The sequence below is a fragment of the Pleurodeles waltl genome, chromosome 3_1, assembly GCF_031143425.1.
Source record: "Pleurodeles waltl isolate 20211129_DDA chromosome 3_1, aPleWal1.hap1.20221129, whole genome shotgun sequence".
NCBI classification, from domain to species: Eukaryota; Metazoa; Chordata; class Amphibia; order Caudata; family Salamandridae; genus Pleurodeles; species Pleurodeles waltl.
In genome coordinates this window covers 1,267,498,894-1,267,523,376 of record NC_090440.1, presented here as the reverse complement: position 1 = coordinate 1,267,523,376, position 24,483 = coordinate 1,267,498,894, and positions in this window count along the sequence as shown.

Below are 24,483 nucleotides of genomic sequence, written 5' to 3'. Positions count from 1 at the left end.
TTCTGTTAACTGAGTTGTGACTTTCCCTTCCGTTTTCAGAGATGTGGGCCCCACTGCGTGACCTCTGCTTTGTTTGCCCATGGACTACAGCTGTGTGACAGTGGTATGTTTTCATCACAATGTAACTGATCATTTTGGCACCGTTATGTCTAATACATTTGTTCAAAATACAAGCAGACTCCAGATAATTTTAGTGCAATAAGTGATTTTATTTAAGTGCTAAATTTAGGGACATGCTTGAAAATCGGTGATGGGTGATGGTGGAGTAATGTCCATGGCAGAGTCCAGCTTTTCAGTCTCACAGGTGCATTGTCCATATGCCTGTGGAAGGATGGAGCAGGGGCAGTTCAAGGTTGGACAGGGTGACAATGTGGGACAGTGGGATGACATCAGGGGGTATCCTTTGCTGGCGGGGGTCTTGGCATCCTACTCTGTCTTCTTCCTAGATCTCAGGTACCGCTTGCGGGGTGGTTCTTCTTCTGCAGGAGGTGGGGTTCTGGTGGCCTGTTGTTGTGTGGGGGCCTCCTGTCCACTAGCGCCGGCGGAGGTGGTAGGCTGTTCCTGGTCCATGCTAGTGACAGGGCTCCTTTGTGGTGCCACATGGTCCCGCAATGTGGTGACAATCTGGTTAAGAGCCACGATGATGGTCCCCATTGCGGAACTAATGGCTCGGAGTTCTTCCCTGAACCCCATGTACTGTTCCTCCTGCAGTACCTGGATCTCCTGGAACCTGGCCAGTACCGTAGCCATCGTCTCCTGGGAGCGGTGGCATGCTCCCATGATGGAGGAGAGGGCCTCGTGGAGAGTCGGTTCCCTGGGCCTGTCCCCCCACTGTCGCACAGCAGCCCTCCCAGTTCCCCTGTTTCCGTGGGCCTCTGTCCCCTGGACCGTGTGCCCACTACCACTGCCCCCAGGTCCCTGCTGTTGTTGGGGTGGTGGGTCAACCTGGGTGCCCTGTAGTGGTGGACACACCGCTGATTGACGTGTCCTGGAGACAGAGGCATGGGCCTGCTGGGTGGGAGCTGTGCTGGTGTTCCCAGAGGGGGGTAGGTCTGCTGTGGCCTGTGGCTGTGTGAGGGGAACCGACTGTCCCGAGGTCCCCGATGGGCCGGGCTGGTCATCTGGGTCCAGGGAGACAGAGCTGCTGTCATCACTGGGGGCCTCTTCTGGGGGTGGGATGGACATTTCTGGACCCTCCTGGGCGGTGTGGTGGCGTTCGGGTCCTGCAGGGGTATAAGAGTATGGTTATTGCTTCTGTGTGTGCCATAGTGTGCAATGGGTGGGTGGCCATGGACCCCAGTGCTGGCATTCCCTTGTGGGGGCTGTTGTGACGGTGGCTTGTGGGGGAGATGGGTATGTGCAGTGGGCATGCTTTGGTGATGGGTGTCCATGCTTTGTGGACGCATGCAGGGCTGGGTGTTGGGATGGGTGGGTTGTGATGGTGAGCCATTTGCAAGGAGTTGGTGTGATGGGGGTGGGGGTGAGGGTGGGGGTATGATTTGGCATGCAGGTGGGGTCGGGGAATGAAGTAGTGAAGATTTGACTTACCAGAGTCCATTCCTCCGCCTACTCCTGCGAGGCCTTCAGGATGCAGGATGTGCAAGACTTGCTCCTCCCATGCTGTAAATTCTGGGGGAGTAGGTGGGGGTCCGCCGCCAGTCTTCTGCACCGCAATGTTGTGCCTTGATACCATGGAACGCACCTTCCCCCGTAGGTCGGTCCACCGCTTCCTGATGTCGTCCCGATTTCGTGGATGCTGTCCCACAGCGTTGACCCTGTCCACTATTCTTTGCCATAGCTCCATCTTCCTGGCAATGGTGGTGTGCTGCACCTGTGTCCCGAAGAGCTGGGGCTCTACCCGAACTATTTCCTCCACCATGACCCTGAGTTCTGCGTCAGAAAACCTGGGGTGTCTTTGGGGTGCCATGGGGTGGTGTGGATGAGGTGAGGGGTGGTGTATGTGTTGTAGAGTGTGGTGAGTGTGGTGGTGTATGGTGTTTTGTGCGTGGATATTGTGTGGGTGATGTTGTGATTTGCCTCTGTGTGATGGTGTACTCTATTCTGTGCTGTCTCTCTCTGGCCTTCAGTCGCAATTGTGGTCGTAAGGGCTTGTGGGTGATGTGGGTGTGTGTTTTATATTGTAATGGGTGTGTGGGAGTGGTGTGTGTATGTGTCTCAGGTGTGTGTATTTTGAATTGTCCAATGTGGCTGTGTTTTGTAAAGGTGTGTGTATTTTGAGCGCGGCGGTGTGTACCGCCAATGGAATACCGCGGTTGAAAGACCGCTGCGGGGATTTGTGGGTCGGAATAGCATGGGTGTATTTCTGTTGGCGTGACGGTGGAGGTTTGGTCATCGCCAGTTTTTCGCTGGCCGTTGGTGTGGCGGACTTTTGTTGTTGTCGGGTTTTTGGCGGTTTGCCAGTTGTGGGTCAGAATGACCGTGGCTGTTTACCGCGACCGCGGCGGTGTTCTGGCGGTCTTCTGACCGGCGGTAAGCGCCTTTTACCGCCGAGGTCAGAATGACCCCCTAAGGCTGTCCAAGATACCCCACCCCAAGACCCTGAAAAGTAGGAGTAAAGTTACCCTACTACCCCAGAAAGACAGTAAAGTCGGGATAGAGGGATTCTGCAAAGCCAACAACTGACTGCAAAGCAATGAAGATAGATTCCTGGACCTGAAGACCTGCAAAGGAAGGGGACCAAGCCCAAGAGTCACGCAAGTGTCCGGGGGGGGCAGGAGCCCACTAAACCCCAGATGAAGGCGCAAAAGGGCTGCCTCTGGGTGGAAGAAGCCAAAGATTCTGCAACAATGGAAGGTGGCAGGAACTTCTCCTTTGGTCAGAAGATGTCCCACGGTGAGCTGGAGGACGCAGAGTTATTTCCACGCAGAAATACCTCAAACAAGCCTTGCTAGCTGCAAGAGTCATGATTGAGGATTTTGGGTGCTGCCAGGGCCCAGAAAGGACTAGGACGTCGCCCCTTGGAGAAGGAGACAGAGAGGGTGCTCAGCATTACAAAGAGCCCATGCAGAAGCAGGCAGCACCCCTAGAAGTACCTCAACAGGCGTTCAGAAGATCTGAGCATGGCGGTCATCTCCGCACAACAAAAGAGGGTCCTACGAAGTCGGAGTCCAACTCAATGAGCTGGGCAAAGTAGGACAGAGTGCTGGGGACATGGCCTATGCTGTGCACAAAGGAAGTCTTGTAAAAGTGCACAGAAGACCTTGCAACTGCAGTTCATGCAGTACACAGGATAACTGTCTGGCGTGGGGAGGCAAGGACTTACCTCCACCAAATTTGGACAGAAGGGCCACTGGACTGTCGTGGACACTTGGATCCAGCTCCTGTGTTCCAGGGACGAGCCTTGTCAAGATGAGAGGGGACCCAAGTGACCGGTGATGCAGACGTTTGGTGCCTGCTTTAGCAGGGGGAAGATTCCGTCGACCCACTGAAGATTTCTTCTTGGCTTCCAGTGCAGGGTGAAGGCAGACAGCCCTCAGAGCATGCACCACCAGGAAACAGTTGAGAACGCCAGCAGGATGAGGTGCTACAATGTTGCTGGAAGTCTTCTTGCTACTTTCTTGCGGTTTTGCAGGCGTCCTGGAGCAGTCACTGGTCGATCCTTGGCAGAAGTCAAAGAGAGAAGTGCAGAGGAACTCTGGTGAGCTCTTGCATTTGTTATCTGATGAGAAACCCACAGAAGAGAGACCCTAAATAGCCCTCAAAGGAGGATTGGCTACAGAGAGAGGTAAGCACCTATCAGGAGGGGTCTCTGACGTCACCTGCTGGCACTGACCACTCAGAGGCCTCTATTGTGCCTCACACCTCTGCATTCCAGATGGCAGAGGTCTGGGACACACTGGAGGAGCTCTGGGCATCTCCCCTGAGGAGGTGCAGGTCAGGGGAGTGGTCACTCTCCTTTCCTTTGTCCAGTTTCGCACCAGAGCAGGGCTGGGGGGATCCCCGAACCGGTGTAGACTGGCTTATGCAAGGAGGGCACCATCTGTGCCCTTCAAAGCATTTCCAGAGCCCAGGAGAGGCTACTCCTCTCAGGTCCTTAATACCTATTTCCAAAGGGAAAGGGTGTAACACCCTCTTTCAGAGGACATCCTTTGTTCTGCCTTCTTGGGACTGGGCTGCCCAGGCCCCGGGGGCAGAAACCTGTCTGAGGGTTGGCAGCAGAGGTAGCTGCAGAGAAAACCCCAGAGAGTTAGTTTGGCAGTACCTGGGCTCTATGCTGGAGCCCAGGGGATGAATTGTCCTCCCAATACCAGAATGGTACCTAGACATGTTACATGGCCATGTTTGGAGTTACCATTGTGACGCTACATATAGGTATTGACCTATATGTAGTGCACCCGTGTAATGGTGTCCCCGCACTCATAAAGTCCGGGGAAATTGCCCTGATCAATGTGGAGGCACCTTGGCTAGTGCAGGGTGCCCTCACACTTAGTAACTTTGCACCTAACCTTCACTAAGTGAGGGTTAGACATATAGGTGACTTATAAGTTACTTAAGTGCAGTGTAAAATAGCTGTGAAATAACGTGGAGGTTATTTCACTCAGGCTGCAGTGGCAGTCCTGTGTAAGAATTGTCTGAGCTCCTTATTGGTGGCAAAACAAATGCTGCAGCCCATAGGGATCTCCTGGAACCCTAATACCCTGGGTACCTAGGTACCATATACTAGGGAAATTATAAGGGTGTTCCAGTGTGCCAATCAGAATTGGTAAAATTAGTCACTATCCTGCAGTGACAATTTTAAAAGCAGAGAGAGCATAAACACTGAGGTTCTGGTTAGCAGAGCATCAGTTATTCAGTTAGGCACCACACAGGGAACACATACAGGGCACACTTTATGAGCACTGGGGTCCTGGCTAGCAGGATCCCAGTGACACAGGCAAAAACAAACATACATATAAGCAAAAAATGGGGGTAACATGCCAGGCAAGATGGTACTTTCCTACACAACCACCTCCCAAACGAGGGACAATAAGTCTAACCTTGCCCAGATGAGTCTTCATTGTCCAAGTGGAAATATCTGGAGAGTCCATCTGCATTGGAGTGGGTACTCCCAGGTCTATGTTCCACTGTATAGTCCATTCCCTGTACTGATATGGACCACCTCAACAATTTAGGGTTTTCACCTTTCATTAGCTTTAGCCAAAGTAGAGGTTTGTGGTCTGTCTGAACAATAAAGTGAGTACCAAACAGGTATGGTCTCAACTTTTTCAGTGCACAGACCACAGCAAAGGCCTCCCTCGCTATGGCAGACCAATGCTTTTCTCTAGGGGTCAACCTCCTGCTGATAAAAGCAACAGGTTGATCCTGGCCCTCAGTATTAAGCGGTGATAGCACTGCCCCAATCCCCAATTCAGAAGCATCAGTCTGGACTATGAACGTTTTGGCGTAGCAAGGGCTTTTTAGGACAGGTGCAGAGCACATGGCCTGTTTGAGCTCATCAAAAGCTTTTTGACAGCTAGCTGTCCACAGTACCTTTTTAGGCATCTTTTTACTAGTGAGGTCATTAAGAGGAGCTGCAATGGAGCCATAATTCTTAATAAACCTCCTATAGTACCCTGTGAGGCCTAAAAAGGCTCTCTCCTGGGTTTGAGTTGTAGGGCGAGCCCATTCCATAATGGTCTGGATCTTCCCCTGCAACGGTGCAATCTGTTCCCCACCTACCAGGTGGCCCAGATAAACCACTTTCCCCTGCCCTATCTGGCACTTTGAGGCCTTGAAAGTGAGGCCAGCCTTTTGCAAGACCTCGAAAACTTTCCACAGGTGGACCAGGTGATCATCCCAGGTGGAGCTAAAGACAGCTATATCATCTAGATATGCTGCACTAAAAGCTTCCAACCCTTGCAGGACTGTGTTCACCAACCTTTGAAAAGTGACAGGTGCATTCTTCAGACCAAAGGGCATCACAGTGAATTGATAGTGCCCTTCAATGGTTGAAAATGCAGTTTTGGGGTTTGCATCTTCTGATAATTTAATCTGCCAATACCCTGCAGTTAAATCAAAAGTGCTTAGATACTTGGCAGAAGCCAGTGTATATCAGCTCATCTGCCCTAGGTATAGGGTGAGTATCTGTCTTGGTTACTTAATTGAGCCCTCTGTAGTCAACACAAAACATCATCTCTCTTTTACCATCCTTACTGTGAGGGTTTGGAATAAGCACCACTTGGCTAGCCCATGGGCTTTCTGAAGGCTCAATCACTCCTAAGTCTAACATTTTCTGAACCTCTTGTTTAATGCAGTCCCTGACATGGTCAGGCTGCCTATAAATCTTACTTTTGACAGGTAAACTGTCTCCAGTATTGATTGTATGCTCATACCAAGTAGTGGTACCTGGTATCAGTGAGAAGAGTTCAGAAAACTGACTTAAAAGATTTACACAGTTATCTTTCTGCTCAGCAGTAAGACAATCTGCCAGTACTACTCCCTCCACTAAGCCGTCAGCTTCAATGGTGGAGAAGAGATCAGGGAGAGGGTCACTCTCCTCTTCCTGTCCCTCATCAGTTGCCATGAGCAGGGTGAGATCAGCCCTGTCAAAGTAGGGTTTCAGGCGGTTGACATGGAGCACCCTAAGGGGACTCCTGGCAGTGTCCAGGTCTACCAAGTAAGTAACCTCACCCTTTTTCTCAACAATTAGATGGGGTCCACTCCATTTGTCCTGGAGTGTTCTTGGGGCCACAGGCTCCAATACCCCCACCTTCTGTCCTGGGTGGTACTGGGTCAGGACAGCCTTCTGGTCATGCCATTGCTTTTGCAGCTCCTGGCTGGCCTGAAGGTTTTTACTGGCCTTTTTCATGTACTCAGCCATTCTTGATCTTAGGCCAAGTACATAATCCACAAAGTCCTGTTTAGGAGCTTTTAAAGGTTGTTCTCAACCCTCCTAAACAAAGGGACCTCTCACAGGGTGCCCAAAGAAGAGTTCAGAAGGGCTAAAGCCCACTCCTTTTTGAGGTACCTCCCTGTAAGCAAAAAGGAGGCTAAGGTAACAGGAAATCCCATCTCCTTCTGAGTTTTTCAGGGAGTCCCATTATCATACCTTTGAGAGTTTTATTAAACCTCTCCACCAGAACATTTGTTTGTGGATGATAAGGAGTAGTAAACTTGTATGTTACACCACACTCCTTCCACATTGCTTCGAGGTGTGCAGACATGCAGTTACTACCACTGTCTGACACCACTTCCTTAGGGAAGCCACCCTGGAAAACATTCCCAGGAGGGCCTTTGCCACTGCAGGAGATGTAGTGGTCCTTAAGGGAATGGCTTCAGGATACCTAGTGGCATGGTCCACTACCACAAGGATAAACCTGTTGCCTGAAGCTGTTGGAGGGTCAAGGGGGCCAACTATGTCAACCCCTAACCTTTCAAAGGGCACCCCAACCACAGGAAGTGGAATTAAGGGGGCCTTTGGTGTGCCACCAGTCTTGCCACTGGCTTGGCAGGTCACACAGAGCGACAAAACTCTTTGGTGTCCTCGACATATGAGGACAGTGAAACAGGGGAACAAGCCTGTCCCAAGTTTTACTTTGGCCCAAATGCCCAGCCAAGGGAATGTCATGTGCCAAGGTGAGAAGAAATTCTCTGTATTACATAGGGGTGACCAAGCTCCTGGCAGTTATCTTCCCAATACACCTTATGGCTATCACTGACAAATCCATTCTGATGTTTGACAGCTTGCTGTCTCAAACCCTCTAGTGTGGGACAGGTCTGCTGTGCCACGCTCAGCTCTTACCTAGCAAGCCCCCCGGCACCCAAAAGCTCAGCAGTGTCTACTGCACGCTCATCTGGTGTAGGTTCTGCACAGGGAGAGGATTCCTCTTCCTCAAAAGGGGAATCTTCTGGTGAGGGAGGGATAGTGGGCAAGGATTTACCCTTCCTACCCCTAGCTTTTGGGAGCACTTGGTCCATTGTTCCAGGATCCAAGTTTCCCTGTCCTTTTTGCTTTTTGGCCTCAGCCCTTGTCAAAGTAAAAATATGCCCAGGAATGCCCAGCATTGCTGTATGAGCCTCCAACTCCACTTCAGCCCAAGCTGATGTCTCCAAAGCATTGCCTAGTAAGCAATCTACAGGTAATTCAGTGGCTACCACAACTTTCTTTGGACAAGTAACCCTTCCCCTAGTTGAGATTCACAACAGCCATGGGGTGGCTAAGTGTGTTATTGTGAGCATTAGTCACTTGGTACTGCTGGCCAAGTAGGTGTTGATCAGGGTGAACCAGCTTCTCTATAACCATACTTACACTGGCTCCTGTGTCCCTGTAGGCCTCAACCTCAACACCATTAATTAGGGGTAGTTGCTTGTACTTACCCATATTAAGGGGACAAGCAACCAAGGTGGCCAAGTCAATGCCACCATCAGAGACTAAAACAGCCTCTGTGGTCTCCCTAACAAGACCAACCCCAACTACACTGCCAATAGTGAGCCCAGCTACACCCTTGGATTGGCTATTTGTAGTAGACTTCCCACCACCACTGCTATTACTAGGGGCACTAGAGGTTGCAGTTGGGGTTGTGGTGGTGGGAGCCTTGGTGTTTTTCTTTGGACAAGTAGCATCACTTGCGCAATGGCCTTTTACTTTACATAAATAACACCATGGCTTTTTCTGATTGTGAGAAGAGGATTTGAACCCACTACCCCAAGAGGATTTTTGGGGGCCTGATGAAGACTCAGAATGTTTTTTATCTTTGTCCCCACCCTTGTCAGAAGACTTACCATCCTTCTTCTTGCCATCCTTGTCACCCCCTGTATGAACCTTTCTGTTCACTCATGTTCTGACCCATTTGTCTGCCTTCTTTCCCAATTCTTGGGGAGAGGTCAGATTTAAGTCTACCAAGTACTGGTGCAACAAATCAGACACACAATTGTTCAACATATGCTTTCTCAGGATTAGATTATACAGGCTTTCATAGTCAGTCACCTTACTGCCATGTAAGTAACCCTTCAAGGCCTTCACTGAACCGTCTACAAAGTCTGTCCAGTCTTGAGAGGACTCTTTTCTGGTGTCTCTGAACTTAATCCTGTATTGTTCAGTGGTTAAGCCAAATCCATCCAAGAGTGCATCCTTCAAAGCTTTGTAGTTATTAGCATTACTTTCTTTGACACTAAGGAGCCTATCCCTACCCTTACCAGTGAAAGATGGCCACAAGATAGCAGCCCACTGCCTTTGAGGGAGTTAGTTTGGCAGTACCTGGGCTCTATGCTGGAGCCCCGGGGATGCATGGAATTGTCCCCCCAATACCAGAATGGTATTGGGGTGACAATTCCATGATCCTAGACATGTTACATGCCATGTTTGGAGTTATCATTGTGACGCTACGTATAGGTATTGACCTATATGTAGTGCACGCGTGTAATAGTGTCCCCGCACTCACAAAGTCCGGGGAAATTGCACTGAACAATGTGGGGGCACCTTGGCTAGTAACTTTGCACCTAACCTTCACTAAGTGAGGGTTATACGTATGGGTGACTTATTAGTTACTTAAGTGAAGTGTAAAATGGCTGTGAAATAACGTGGACGTTATTTCACTCAGGCTGCAGTAGGAGTCCTGTGTAAGAATTGTCTGAGCTCCCTATGGGTGGCAAAAGAAATGCTTCATCCCATAGGGATCTCCTGGAACCCCAATACCCTGGGTACCTATGTACCATACACTAGGGAATTATAAGGGTGTTCCAGTGTGCCAATCAGAATTGGTAAATTTAGTCACTAGCCTGCAGTGACAATTTTAAAAGCAGAGAGAGCATAAACACTTAGGTTCTGGTTAGCAGAGCCTCAGTGATACAGTTAGGCACCACACAGGGATCACATACAGGGCACAATTTATGAGCACTGGGGTCCTGGCTAGCAGGATCCCAGTGACACAGGCAAAAACAAACATACATACAAGTAAAACATTGGGATAATATGCCAGGCAAGATGGTACTTTCCTACAGATGCTAGACATGTTGTGAGAGAATTGAATGTAAAGATGGGAGACTGGTAAAAATTCAAACTCCTGTGAGAGCTCAACCTGGTTCAAAATATACTGCATCCTGGAAAGTGATAAAGCTGTTACAATGAAAAACTGAAGGATTTTAAATCTTAAAAGAGTACTTGTTTTGAGGAAGTAGGAAAGTGGTGAAATATTTTGCTTTAAAAACTGCTGTACAACCAGTAGCAAGAAGAGTGCCTCGTCATGTGGTAAGACTATAACATTGGAGGGCAACAAGTTATTATTCGACTTAAATCTTTATTCATAAAAGAGTCATAAAACCATAAGAAACAAGCATGATAAAATACAGATTAAAAAGGATAAAACACGTTACACGACAACAGTTGCCCTCAGCTTTATGTCAGGCTGAATATAAACAGCAGTTAAAAAGCAGATCCTCATAGTTGGTAATGTTTGCAAATTCATAAAAGCAGCTCCTCTGTAATAGATATTGGCCTGTTTTAAAAGCGGTGAAAAATAGACTTTTGTCAATATCACATAAAATTTGCAGAAGAACATAAAATGAAATGTGATTCATGCGGAATAACCATTGTAGGGGCAAATGGGTAAGTTCATGAAGGGGGGGCCTTGGAGGGGAATGTGCACTGCACTCAATCTGAGTCTTACTAACAGGAACTTATGATACTGGCTGCTGACCCATGTTAGACATGGTTTAATAAAATTATTTGTATAGATCTCCATATACGCCTAAACAGTTGGCTTATCAGCCACCCTCTACACTCTTTCATCCAAACACCCAGCTAAAAGATATCCAGTTATTTACATGACTTTGTAAGAAATTAAATGGACAATGAAGGTTATTGTATTTTATCATATTATTTGAGGCACTATGTTTATTTACAAGACTATATTGGATAGTTATTTTATTATCTTTTTCATGTTTTTGTTTTATGTAACATTTAAATGATGCAATATCTTTTCTAATGTTTCTCTCATATTGTTGCCTTTTAAATATGTCTTTGTTTAAAGGGGAAAGATGTGTGGTATTCTCTTCAGAGGTCCTGCTCCTTCAAAAACAATTGTTGACATGGTGCTCTTATTCTAGAATGTTGGTGAGGAATTCAAGGAGTGGACAGCAGTTGACTGACAGCAGTTGACTAAGAGCTGTAGATGAGACAGCATTTGTCCTGAGGCCTTCTTAGGCCCACTTTGGTTCTCCATTTTAGTTTCACATTTTACACATTTTAGGTTGACATTGTTATAGAAATATTATTATTATATGTATTTTGATTGCATGACATGATTCTAAGAATAGATTGAATATGTTACTTGCTTTCAGTAAGCCTTTCTCGCCATGTAGTCTGTACACTCTGTTAAGGCTAGGAACATCTATAAAGATAGTGCTTGCATTGTCCATTTGGAGACAGCTGCTAAAACCTAACCATATAATTGTGTCAGGGTTGTACCTCTAACACAGTGTGCTTTTAATTTATATAAACAGTGCACTGCCCTACACTACTCAGAGTAAGACCTTGGCTGTGATTATACTGGAATAGAATTTGTGTTTAAAATGCAGCTCTGCTGACGTTGACCTTTCATCTTGCAGAAAAGGATTGCCAACTTAACTCTAGACTGGCTTTCTAGCCCAGCTAACCAGGTATAGGGACTCAGGCTATCATTTGAGATCTGCTATAAGGTGTACTCTCTATGCTCTCTATGTAGGTAATGATAGGTAGGAATAGGGATATTTAGAAATAGGATTGCCATGGTTAGATTATTTATTCTTTTCACCATGTGCCTCCGATCCCTGCCCCCACCACATCTTCAACAAAGCAAGCAGCACCATCACACCCAAACTTTGGCACATTATCAACTGCTCCTTCGAAACTGCCACCTTTCCAGAAATCTGAAAACATGCCAAAATCATGCCATTACTAAAGAAACCCACTGCAGACCCAGACGACCTCAAGAACTTCCGGCCCATCTCTCTGCTCCCCTTCCAGCTAAGGCCATCGAAAAGGCTGCCAACAGACAACTCACCAGACACATCGTACTCAACAACATCCTGGACTCCTCACAATCAGGCTTCCGGAGCAACCACAGCACCAAGACTGCCCTCCTCGCCGCCACAGATGACATCCGCATCATCCTAGACAAGGGTGAGACTGCGGATCTCATTCTCCTCGATCTTCAACACCATCTCCCACCGCATGCTACAGACTCGTCTCCATGCTTCCAGCATCCTAGACAAAGCACTAGAATGGATCAGTTCATTCCTCTCTGACAGAACCCACAGTGTCTGACTCCCCCCTTCTACGCAGAGGCAACCAAGATCATCTGCGGCGTCCCACAAGGCTACCCTCTGAGCCCCACTCTCTTAAACATCTACATGGCCCGCCTAGCCACCATCGCCAGACACCACGCACTCAACATCGTCTAATACACTGACAACACTCAGCTAATCATCTCCCTCACCAATGACCCGCACACAGCCAAAACCAACTTCCACAATGGAATGAGGGCAGTTGCCTCCTGGATGAAGGAGAGCTGCCTCAAGCTTAATACCGAAAAAACAGAAGTCCTCGTCATTGACAACAACCCCTCAGCCTGGGACATCTCCTGGTGGCTCACTACCCTCGGAAGTGCTCCGGCCCCCACCGACCAAGCCCACAATCTTGGCTTCATCCTTTACTCAGCACTCGATGAACCATCAAGTCAGCATAGTCTCCTCCTCCTGCTTCAACACCATGCGCATGATCCGAAAGATCTTCAAATGGATCCCAACTGAATCCAAAAGAACAGTCACCCAGGCCCTCGATAGCAGACGCCTGGACTACAGCGACGCACCCTACACCAGAACCACCACGAAGGTAGAGAAAAGACTGCAATGTACCCAGAACGCCTCCGCCGTCTCATCATGAACACCCCTAAACACAGCCACACCTCCGCTCTGCTGAGAGACCTGCACTGGCTCCCAATAGACAAGAGAATCACATTCAAGCTTCTCGCGCATGCCTACAAAGCCATCCACAACACCGAACCAGAATACCTCAACCAAAGACTCCACTTCTACACCCCCACCAGACAGCTCCACTCTTCCGACCTCGCGCTCGTCGCCGTCCCACACATCTGGAAAGCCACAGCAGGAGGAAGATCCTTCTCCCACCACACCACCAAGACCTGGAACTCCCTTCCCATCCACCTCAGAAAATCTCCCACTCTATCCCAATTCAGAAAGGACCTCAAAACTTGGCTCTTCACCTGATCCCCTCTGTTCTTCGACAACCTCTCACTTACTGCCCCCCACCAGCGCCTTGAGACCCTAGCGGGTGACTAGTCGTGCTTTACAAGTATTATGATTGATTGATTGATATTGGTAATGCTGGTTACAATACTTTATTTCATCTGCCTAATAATCGCAGATCATTCTCTCTATTCAAGAATATGATTTTTTCAATAAATGTTTGAAAACCTTTATTCGAATCATTCTTGTGTCTAACTTGGGCATGCATGAATAAATAATGAAAGGGTAAGATCTGTTTTCACAGTTTCCTTGGGGAATCTGAGTGGTCATGTTCGAGTGTGCCAAAAATACCTGTTACCCATAGAAGTTTAGGGGTTCAGGTTCAGGAATTAGGCTGACATTTCCTGAGGGCAAAGAGTGAATCAGTCCCTACATCCTGAAGTTCTGTCATCCTAATACACCTCCCTATTTTTTATGAGAACCATAGAACACAATGAACTATACAAATGTCTTGCTTACCTCAGCAGTTACTCCAGTGTACATTTTCTCACCAAGACATGGTGATGCATCCATGTAATGCCATGCTTTGTCAAAGCATAGTCATAATTATATTTGTAATTACATTTATATATCTCTTACTACCACTGACAAGATGTTGGTATGTTTTTAACTGAGTAGCATGCTACTCCAGACCCCCAAATTAGAATTTCTTTAGGTAGTAGATTACTGATTTATTTTTTTCTGGGGGTTTAGTGTTAGAATGTATGATTGTAATTGCTCATGAGCTTGCATGCCTTAAGTGTGAAGGTTTGAAGGGATAGATTCATTTTTAGATGAATGGTGCAGGGAAAATGTAAATTATTATTTGGAGTGTTTTGCATGTGTGCCTGTTAGTTAGATGAATGGGATAAAGCAGGGATGAAAGAGGGAAGACTTTGGAATGGTTCCTTTGGCCCATAGTAGTAGGAGAGGTTTGGGGTGAGTCAGAGATACTTTAACATAGGCCAGTAATTCATGTGGAACTCATTTATCACAAATATAGAATCAAGTAAGAATTCACACATCAAATAATAATTAATAATCAGATAGGAGGTATTAGTATTGAGACAGTCTACAATCTGTCTGTCATAAATCCATAATCCTCAATACAAACATTACCAAACTCGTCTTATAAATCAAACAAGTATTTGTATTCATGGGTATCATCCAGCAACAAAAGTTTTTCTTAGTGGCCAAAGGAAATAGTGAAAAAGTGCACCCCAAGTGAAACACACCAAAACTGACAAAAACGTTCTTGTTTTTGTAACAGTGGTTGGTGTAGTAATACAGAGTCATAGACACCCACAGTAGGTAATGATTCAAATGTACACACATGCCAAATTCTTATGTGAGATGTAGAATCTAGGGGTCTGTCTTTTAAACTGTTGATGACATTCCAACCTTAACACATATTCCAGGATCTCATCAGAACAAGAGATAACCGGGGGGGGGGGTGATATAAGGAGAAGAATTAGTAAAGTCATCTGGATAAAAATAGAAATAAAAAAGAATAATAAATGGGAGAGATAAATTCTGGTTGTCTATACAATAGGACTTGTGATTTAGTTGAAATCCTGAGTGGGAGGAAGCAACATAAACCTTGGGTCAAAGGTGTCTAACATAAAAAGGCTGAATTTTAGTGCCAAAAAAGAAATGACAATAAGCTGATGTAAATGCTAAACAGGAGGATAATACCCTTAACAAGACTGACAAGATTAAGGACACCAATGTGTGAAGATATACAAATTACTCACAGGATGGGCTATGATGATGCAATAGTCCTGGAGAAAATAAAATAAAGAAAAATAGTGGTTAGACAAAGAATTACTTGGTAAGTACCATTTGACTTAAACAAGACATAGAATTACCAGTGAGTAATAGAGGGCGGCTAGATGCCTGTGAAAGCAGGGCAGATGTGAGCCTTCAATGAGAACTGGTTGTTGGATGCAATAACAGCAGCGTTTTCCCGATCAGAGAGATGTAAGAAAAAAAGCACCTTTGCTCATCTTCCAGTAAGGAGAGGCACCTGTTTGGCCATTCTGTGCTGAGAGGCGTGGTCTTTGGGGATTTAAAGCTTCTGTGATCATGGGCATAATTAGGCCCTCGTTAAGCTTCACTTCTACATTTTGAAATACCAACTGGATTTAAAAAACATATGGATCCTCTTTAACACATGTGTTTACTACATAAATTTACATAGTTAGCTTTTTAAGGCAAACCCATTGATGGACAAGTGGAATGAGTATAAAATATGGATATACAGAATATGGACAGTATGGACAAACATGTTTTTATTTAAATTAACTTAAGTGATATATGTAGTGTTAGTTTTCTTGTGCATTTTAATTTTGTATATTTTGGTTTTAGGTATGGCTGTCATGTTGTGATCAGCCAACTCTTGAGTAATTTTCTAAAGGTGAGATGGTTGTCTGTGGATCTTACATTTGGGGATAATGAATTCCATAATATGGTTGCTGGATAGAAAAAGATGGCCCTTCCATTGTGTTTTTTTTTGTCTGCAGGGATTTTGAAGCGGTAAAGTGTCAGTCTGGAGTGGAGGTTTCTTTGTTGCATGTCCTTGGTGATTTTCTTTCTGATGAAAAGTGGCCCTTTTCAATGTATTGCTTTGTGGCAAATACAAAACAGCTTCAAGTTGGATTTTCTTGAGTAGCCTGGCACTAGAGTTTTGAATTCATTGTAGTCTTTTCATAGTTGATAGAGGTGATCTGCGGTGTAGGCCATTAGCGTAATCAAGTTTAGATGGTACAGGAGAGATAGTTGCTTGAACTTTGTGTGAAAGTCCTAGGTTGGGGAACATGTTTTGTAGAGTTTTCATAGGATTAAAGCTTGAGCTTGCTACCTTATCCACTTGGCCATTTATTGATATCTTGGAGTCCATAGTAATTTAGAGGTTTCTTACCCTTTGTATACCCAGATCATCAGATTAGGGCATAATTTTTCCAATCGCCACAAGTGAGTATTTACATTTTTGACACATTCAGTTAGAGGTGGTTCCATGTCATCCACTGATTTACGGCTTGAAGATTTTCGAGTTTCCAGTGTCTTTGAGGCTTTCCAGTTTAAGAAGTATTTGCATGTCTTCTGTGTTGTTGTAGTAGTAGGTGAACTGAAAATCCTTGATCATTGTAGGAAATGAATTTATGTAGATGTTGAAAAACATGGTTGACATGATAGAGCCTTGAGGGACTCCTGCTTTGTTGATGTAGAGTTTGAATGAGAAAGGAAAGTGTGGATGACATTTGCTCTATTTTGTGGGTAGGATGTGATTGAATCGAGAGTGGTGCCATCTATGACAGCTTCATGGAGTCTTTGGATTAGAGTCTCATCATCAACTGTATCGAAGGCAGCTGAAAGGTCCAAGAAAATTAGTACAGCAACCGGATTACATTCTACTGTGTTCTTAGGATCATCCCAGATGGCCATTAGAGAAGATTTGGTGCTGCTTCCTGGAAGGAATCCTATTTGGAAATCTAAAAGTATAGAGTTTTCTTCAATGAAGTGTGACATCTGGGTGAAGGGTACTCTTTCAATCAGTTTGTGCAGGAATGGTTTGTTTTTATTACAATAGGTCCATAATAGTTGGGGTCTGGCAGGTCTAGGTTTGTTTTCTATAATAATTGTCATCTGTGTGCATTTTTTAAGTCTTCTGGAAAACCTCCGGTTGTTAAGTAGGAATTGATGTGTGTTCTGACTGGGTGGTGACAGAGATTATTAAAAGAATGTTTTTGAGAATTTGTGGTGGACAAGGGTCAGCATGCACCCTACTGGCCTGCTTGCTTGGACGAGATCCAAATCTTCAGTTTCTGATAGCTCTTTAAAGAATGCAGTGGCTGTCATAATCTAGTCTTAAAAGGATTGCTGGAAACAGTTGTTGCTGATGGTTTTTCTTTTTGTTTAAATAGCAATCCAAAATGTCTGCTGTGGTTATGTAATGATTTGCCAGTTTGTCAGATGAATAGTGCTGGTTCCTTCTGTACATTTTAGGTTTTCAAAAATCTGTGAGAATTTTATAAGGTTCTTCTTTATTTACACATTTAGCATTGTGAGTTCTGTTTGAATATTAACTTTTGTTTTGCTTTTCAATTGTTGACGTGTGCATTTTGTTATGCTTGAGAAGGCATAGTTTGCCTTGAGTGTTTTTTGTTTTGACAGGTGTTGTGAAGCTTTGAATTTGTTTTTTTTAATGTTTTGTTGTTCAGTTTTTATCCAAGGGGCATGTTTCCTTCTGTCATGTGTTGTTGTTTCTTTGAGGTATATCAAAAAAACACCCTTGAGCCATTCAGAGAGTTTTTTAACTGAGGTTATCCTGTCCAGATCTGTGCTGGATGTTATTTGTCTTTCCAGTTCCCTAAAACTCACTTTGTTACAAGGTCAATAAGTAGCTGCAGATAAAGTGGGCTTACATGTGTTGGGCTCTGGTGTTGTCTGCAAGAAGGCTAGTAGGTTGTGGTCTGAGCATATGACTGGAGTAATCCCTAAGAAGGTAACTAGGTCTGAATTGGAAAAAATGACATCTAGGATGTGGCCGGTAATGTGTGTGGGTTTGAGGATGATCCGATGTATGTGGATTGTGTCTAGGCCAATGATGATAGTTCTGGCATAGGGCATATTAAAATGTCAAACTGTATGTAAACCAAGGAAACATAGGTTTAAATATAGTGGAAGAAGTTTTAAAACTGTGTCTAGAAGCATATGTGGCAAAGTTTATTTCTTAGGTGATGGCCTATAAAGAAGGAGGAAGTAACAGGAGAAAGATGATGTATGATTTGACCTGGATAGGAAGACATCACAACTTTGTAGAGAAACATTCTCAGCTTTGGTGAGATATGATGTTTCCTTAAATATAACAGTTGTCCTTCTCATCTTTTGCTTATGTGATTTTGGGTGACAGCTTGAAAGCCTTGAAGGAAAAGCTTCATGCAATAATGGAGCCATGTAATCCCCCAATCAGGATTCTGCTATAAAGAGTAACTCAAGTGGTGTGTCTGTGAGTAGGTTAAAGTAGGTAAAATGCTTATACTTAGAAAAGACGTGTGCATTTATGAGTAGGAGTGTGAGGATTGTGTTTTGGAGGTGGTGTGAATTTGTTTTCTGGAAGAGATTGCAGTGTTTGGCATATGTAATTGCAAGATGATAAAGGCATAAAAATATGGATTTTGCCTGTTACTTCTGTAGCTGGAGAAGATGCTAAATTTGACTATAATAAGCAAGGCTCCAAAGTAGGGCACATTAGGATTGGCCATCAGCAAAGTCATGTCATAAGAAAATACTAATGTCTTCTAATGGTCTCTAAAAAGAGATATTACTGTAGGGTGGATCACTTATAAGCACCTCTGCCACTATATCAATTGATAAGTTGAGTAGAGAAGAGAGGGCATTCAAGCTATGTTCCTTGTTCTATTCTAAAATGTTCCATCTATTTCATCTACTCTGCCATGTGTTTCTTCATAATCCCTTTGATACTCCATAAATATGTCACAAAACGTCATCACTTTGAACACAAGTAGCAAATATTGCTGTCATGAAATGGCTTTGCTGTAGCTACATTGAGTGCCATACCAGGAAGGCAATTCTTCCCCTGCACCATTGTCATTTGATAGCTGCCATATTCTGTCTTGAACTTCGCTGTCACAAGTGCTACCTGCCTGGTCTCTGTGCACATGTTAAACAATAATAATTCATGGTGAAATTATTAGTTAGATAAAACAAATATCAATATGTAGGAAAGTACCATCTTGTCTGGCATGTTACCCCCATTTTCACTGTATGTATGTTTGTTTTTGCCCATGTGTCACTGGGATCCTGCTAGGCAGGACCCCTGTGCTCATAATGTATGCCCTGTATGTGTTCCCTGTGTGGTGCCTAACTGTATCACTGAGGTCCTGCTAACCAGAACCTCAGGGTTTATGCTGTCTTTGCTTTCTAAAATTGTCACTGCAGGCTAGTGACTAATTTTACCAATTCTCATTGGCACACTGGTGCGCCCATATAATTCCATTGTAAATGGTACCTAGGTACTCAGGGTATTGGGGCTCCAGGAGATCCCTATGGGCTGCAGCATTTCTTTTGCCACCCATAGGAAGCTCTGACAATTCTTACACAGGACTGCCTCTGCAGCCTGAGTGAAATAACGTCCACGTTATTTCACAGCCATTTTCACTGCACATAAGTAACTTATAAGTCACCTACATGTCTAACCATCACTTGGTGAAGGTTAGGTGCCAAGTTACTTAATGTGTGGGCACCCTGGCACTAGCCAACGTGCCCCAACATTTTTCAGGGCAAATTCCCCGAACTTTGTGAGTGCGGGGACACCATTACATGCGTGCACTACACATAGCTCACTGCCTATGTGTAGCGTCACAATGGTAACTCCGAACATGGCCATGTAACATGTCTAAGATCATGGAATTGTCACCCCAATACCATTCTGGTATTGGGGGCACAATTCCATGATCCCCCGGGTCTCTAGCACAGAACCTGGGTACTGCCAAACAGCCTTTCTGGGGTTTCCACTGCAGCTGCTGCTGCTGCCAACCCCTCAGACAGGTTTCTGCCCTCCTGGGGTCTGGGCAGCCCAGTCCCAGGAAGGCAGAACAAAGGATTTCCTCAGAGAGAGGGTGTTACACCCTCTCCCTTTGGAAATAGGTGTTAAGGGCTGGGGAGGAGTAGCCTCCCCCAGCCTCTGGAAATGCTTTGATGGGCACATATGGTGCCCATCTCTGCATAAGCCAGTCTACACCAGTTCAGGGATCCCCCAGCCCTGCTCTGGCGTGAAACTGGACAAAGGAAAGGGGGGTGACCACTCCCCTGACCTGCACCTCCCAGGGGAGGTGCCCAGAGCTCCTCCAGTGTGTCCCAGACCTCTACCATCTTGGATTCAGAGGTGGTGGGGCACAATGGACTTCTCTGAGTGGCCAGTGCCAGCAGGTGACATCATAGACACCTCCTGATAGGTGCTTACCTCTCTTGGTAGCCAAACCTCCTTTTTTGGCTATTTAGGGTCTCTCCTCTGGGCTATTCTTCAGATAATGAATGCAAGAGCTCACCAGAGTTCCTCTGCACCTCCCTCTTTGATTTCTGCCAAGGATCGACCACTGACTGCTCCAGGACGCCTGCAAAACCGCAACAAAATAGCAAGACGACTACCAGCAACATTGTAGCGCCTCATCCTGCCGGATTTCTCGACTGTTTCCTGGTGGTGCATGCTCTGAGGGCTGTCTGCCTTCACCCTGCACTGGAAGCCAAGAAGAAATCTCCTGTGGGTCGACGGAATATTCCCCCTGCTATCGCAGGCACCAAACTTCTGCAACACCGGTCCTCTGGGTCCACTCTCATCCTAACGAGCGTGGTCCCTGGAATACAGGAGCTGGGTCCAAGTTTCTCCCACAGTCCAGTGGCCCTTCTGTCCAAATTTGGTGGAGGTAAATCCTTGCCTCCCCAGGCCAGACAGCAAACCTGTGTACTGTGTGATTTGCAGCTGCTCTGGCTTCCGTGCACTTTTCCAAGGATTCCTTTGTGCGCAGCCTAGCCTGGGTCCCCAGCACTCCGTCCTGTAGTGCTCAACCCGCTGAGTTGGACTCTGACGTTGTGGGACCTTCCTTTTGTGACTCTGAGTTCACAGATCTTCTAAGTGCCTGTTCCGGTACTTCTGCGGGTGCTGACTGCTTCTGCAGGGACTCTCTGAGTTGCTGAGCGCCCCCCGTCTCCTCCTCCAAGGGGTGACATCCTGATCCTTCCTGGTCCCCAGAAGCACCCAAAATCCTCATCCGCAATTCTTGCAGCTAGCAAGGCTTGTTTGTAGTATTTATGCGTGGAAACACTTCTGCAACCTCCAGCATGCCGTGGGGCATCTTCCTTCCAAAGGAGAAGTTCCTAGCCCTTTTTGTTGTTGCAGAATCTTTGGCTTCTTCCACCCGGAGGCAGTCCTTTTGCACCTTCATCTGGGGTTTTCTGGGCTCCTGCCCCCCCTGGATACTATTGTGACTCTTGGACTTGGTCCCCTTCCTTTTCAGGTTCTCAGGTCCAGGAATCCGTCTTCAGTGTTTTGCTGGTGCTTGTGATTCTTGCAGAATCCCCTACCACGACTATTGTGTCTTTCTGGGGTAGTAGGGTAACTTTACTCTTACTTTTCAGGATCTTGGGGTGGGGTATCTTGGACACCCTTACTGTTTTCTCACAGTCCCAGTGACCCTCAACAACGTACCATAGGCCTGGGGTCCATTCGTGATATGCATTCCACTTTTGGAGTTTATGGTTTGTGTTGCCCCTAGACCTATGTTTACCTATTGCATCCTATTGTGATTCTACACTGTTTGCACTACTTTTCTTACTGTTTCTTACCTGTTTTGGGTTTGTGTACATATCATTTGTGTATATTACTTACCTCCTAAGTGAGGGTATCCTCTGAGATACTTTTGGCATATTGTCACTAAAATAAAGTACCTTTATTTTTAGTAACTCTGAGTATTGTGTTTTCTTATGATATTGTGCTATATGATATAAGTGGTATAGTAGGAGCTTTGCATGTCTCCTAGTTCAGCCTATCCTGCTTTGCCATAGCTACCTTCTATCAGCCTAAGCTGCTAGAAACACCTCTATTCTACTAATAAGGGATAACTGGACCTGGCACAGGGTGTAAGTACCACAAGGTACCCACTATAAGCCAGGTCAGCCTCCTACACAATACAACTCTTCAACAAGTAAATGGTGGAAACTTTGAGACATTAAAGAATCATACTTCTTATACATAAGTGGTATGATCACAATTTCAAAAGTAGCCTTAGTCAAGAACATAAATGGTGTAGAAAGTACCATATAAGAACAATTCATATTGACTCACTGAAGAATATGTCTCTTTCGGGAAAAAATCCATGTATAAAATGGGATTTTTACAACAATCTAAACAAGGGTGTGGGTTCCCAGGGCTAGTCCTCGAATCTATCTTCATTTGGGGGTGAGAGGCAAAGGTAGTGGTGCAAACTTGTCATTTGTACACCCACCTGCACCATCAACTATGAGCTACAGTGCTATGGGGCGATTTGCCTATTTGCTTGTTATCTCTATTGATTTAGGGGACTATACTTATTGTGGGGGGTGTGCCTGTAGTCAAACTAGTGGGATATAAATTTACACCAGTAATTAATCCTGCAAGTCCCAGTTTCCATCTCCTCTGATGCTCTAAAACACCTTAATATACCTTTAATGTACATGATAATTGTTCCCTATCTCCTAAAAATTGGGACCAAATTTGGAGGAATATATCCTTTTAACCTTCAAACATCTAAGTATCTATTCTCATGAAAGCACTTGGGACTCGTTGTGTGAAGCGTTTCCGACTCCATTTTGTGCAATAACAGCATCTACTGCCAGACACTGCCACGGAGCTGTAAGCACAGACAACTATTTAAAATGTGGCTTGGCTGCACCATCGAAGCACTATTTTTAAAGTCTTCCATTCGTGCAACTCAAGCTTTTGTTAAGTTGTTGTAAACATTATTAACAGATTTGACATTGTAACTTGACAGCATTCACGATGCCTTTTTTAAAGAATACAGGTATTTTTTATTCTTTCAAGGCACATGAAAATGCAGTTTGTATTTTTTAATTATTGTTGCTCGCAATTATTAGCAAAACACTGTTTGTAAAACATTTAATAAAATACAATTCAACAGGAAGCTGTTCAGGCCCTGCAGTTTACCATTTTACACTATGTATGTTAATATTTTTTGTTTCCATCATGATAATGCCTTTGCTCATCTTATCTTTGACTTCAGTCTCAACTGTGATCATTTTGCTCTTGACATAAACAAATCCATTTGCTGTGCAACCATTTTTCTTGTAATTTAGATCTTAATCACAACTTTTACATTTCTAAAAAAAAATCTTTTTCACATTCAACTGAACATATTCAAGTCTAATAATGTATTTTCTGATTTGCCTGTGTAAAAGTGTTTATTTTCTATTTGTTACCAATTATGTTTTTGTGTCAATGCTGTGCTTCACTTTTACTAGCATACTCAGTTTAGTTTTATCCATAATTTCTGAATTTTTTCTTCTAATCACAAAAACAATATGCAATTAGTTCACTGAGATTTTACTTTGGAGGTTGTAGTGAGTATGCGTTTGATAACAGAGGGGCATATTTACAAGAAACTGGTGCATCAGTGCTGATGCACAAGTTTTCTTGCGCTGACCTTGCCCCATCTAACAACATCCATGGCACGCCGCCATGGCGCATGGTAGGCCAATTGCGTGAACATTTTTTATGCTATTGTAGCGCTTTGCTGCACTAGCGTCAAGAATTTTAACCTCAATGCAGCAAAGTGCAAGTAGGCTTATTGATTAAAATAGGTGTGTCACTTTTACACCTGCTTTGAGAAAGCTTTAAAAATTACACCAAATATGGCACAGTGAAATCTTGCAGATTTCACTGTGGCATTTTTGCAGGCCTCCTAACTCCAGAACTCCTCCCCTGCATACATTATGCCTGATGCAGGCATAATGTGACACAAGGTTTCGCAAAGTGGCACAACACATTCATTGCACCACTTTGTAAATATGGCATGCTGAAAATTGCCTCTTTGAGACACATTATTGTAACAAAATATGACATTAGTGTGGTGCAAGGAGGCGCTAGGCCTAGTAAATCTGGCCTACAGGTGTTTGAATTTCAGCTCCATCTCTGCAACTAAAAATGTAGTTATAACAGCGTTATGTTCAGCTTCCACTGGCCTCCTACCTTTGTAGCGTAATCCTATTGGACAATTACCATTACCAAGCTGCGGTAGTGACAGCTTGCTGATAGAGGCCTCGCATCTTTCCTGCACAAATACATTCATAGTAAAAAATAACTAATTCTGGAGTAACTGCTGTGGACTTGTGAATAGGAGGTATACCTCCTGTTACTGAGGTGAGGAAGCTGCCAGATATCGCAGAGTTCTAATGTTAAGGTAATCTTTTGGTGAGAGATGATCTTTCTATCTTTTCGTCAATCTTCGTTGTGACATTTCTGTCAACTAATGTGTCCTGTGACAAGTTAAAGTCTCATACAATGAAGATATTCTCAACTGGATATTTTTTAGTTTGTGTATTATGGCCCTGATCATTAGCGCTGGTTGAATACAGTGTAGGTAGGCATTTTTAAAAACATTTTTTTTTTTATTTAATGCATTTTTATATAGCGCGGACTTTACCCGAAGGTGTCAGAGCACTTCACAATAGGCAAAGTAAAGATACAAG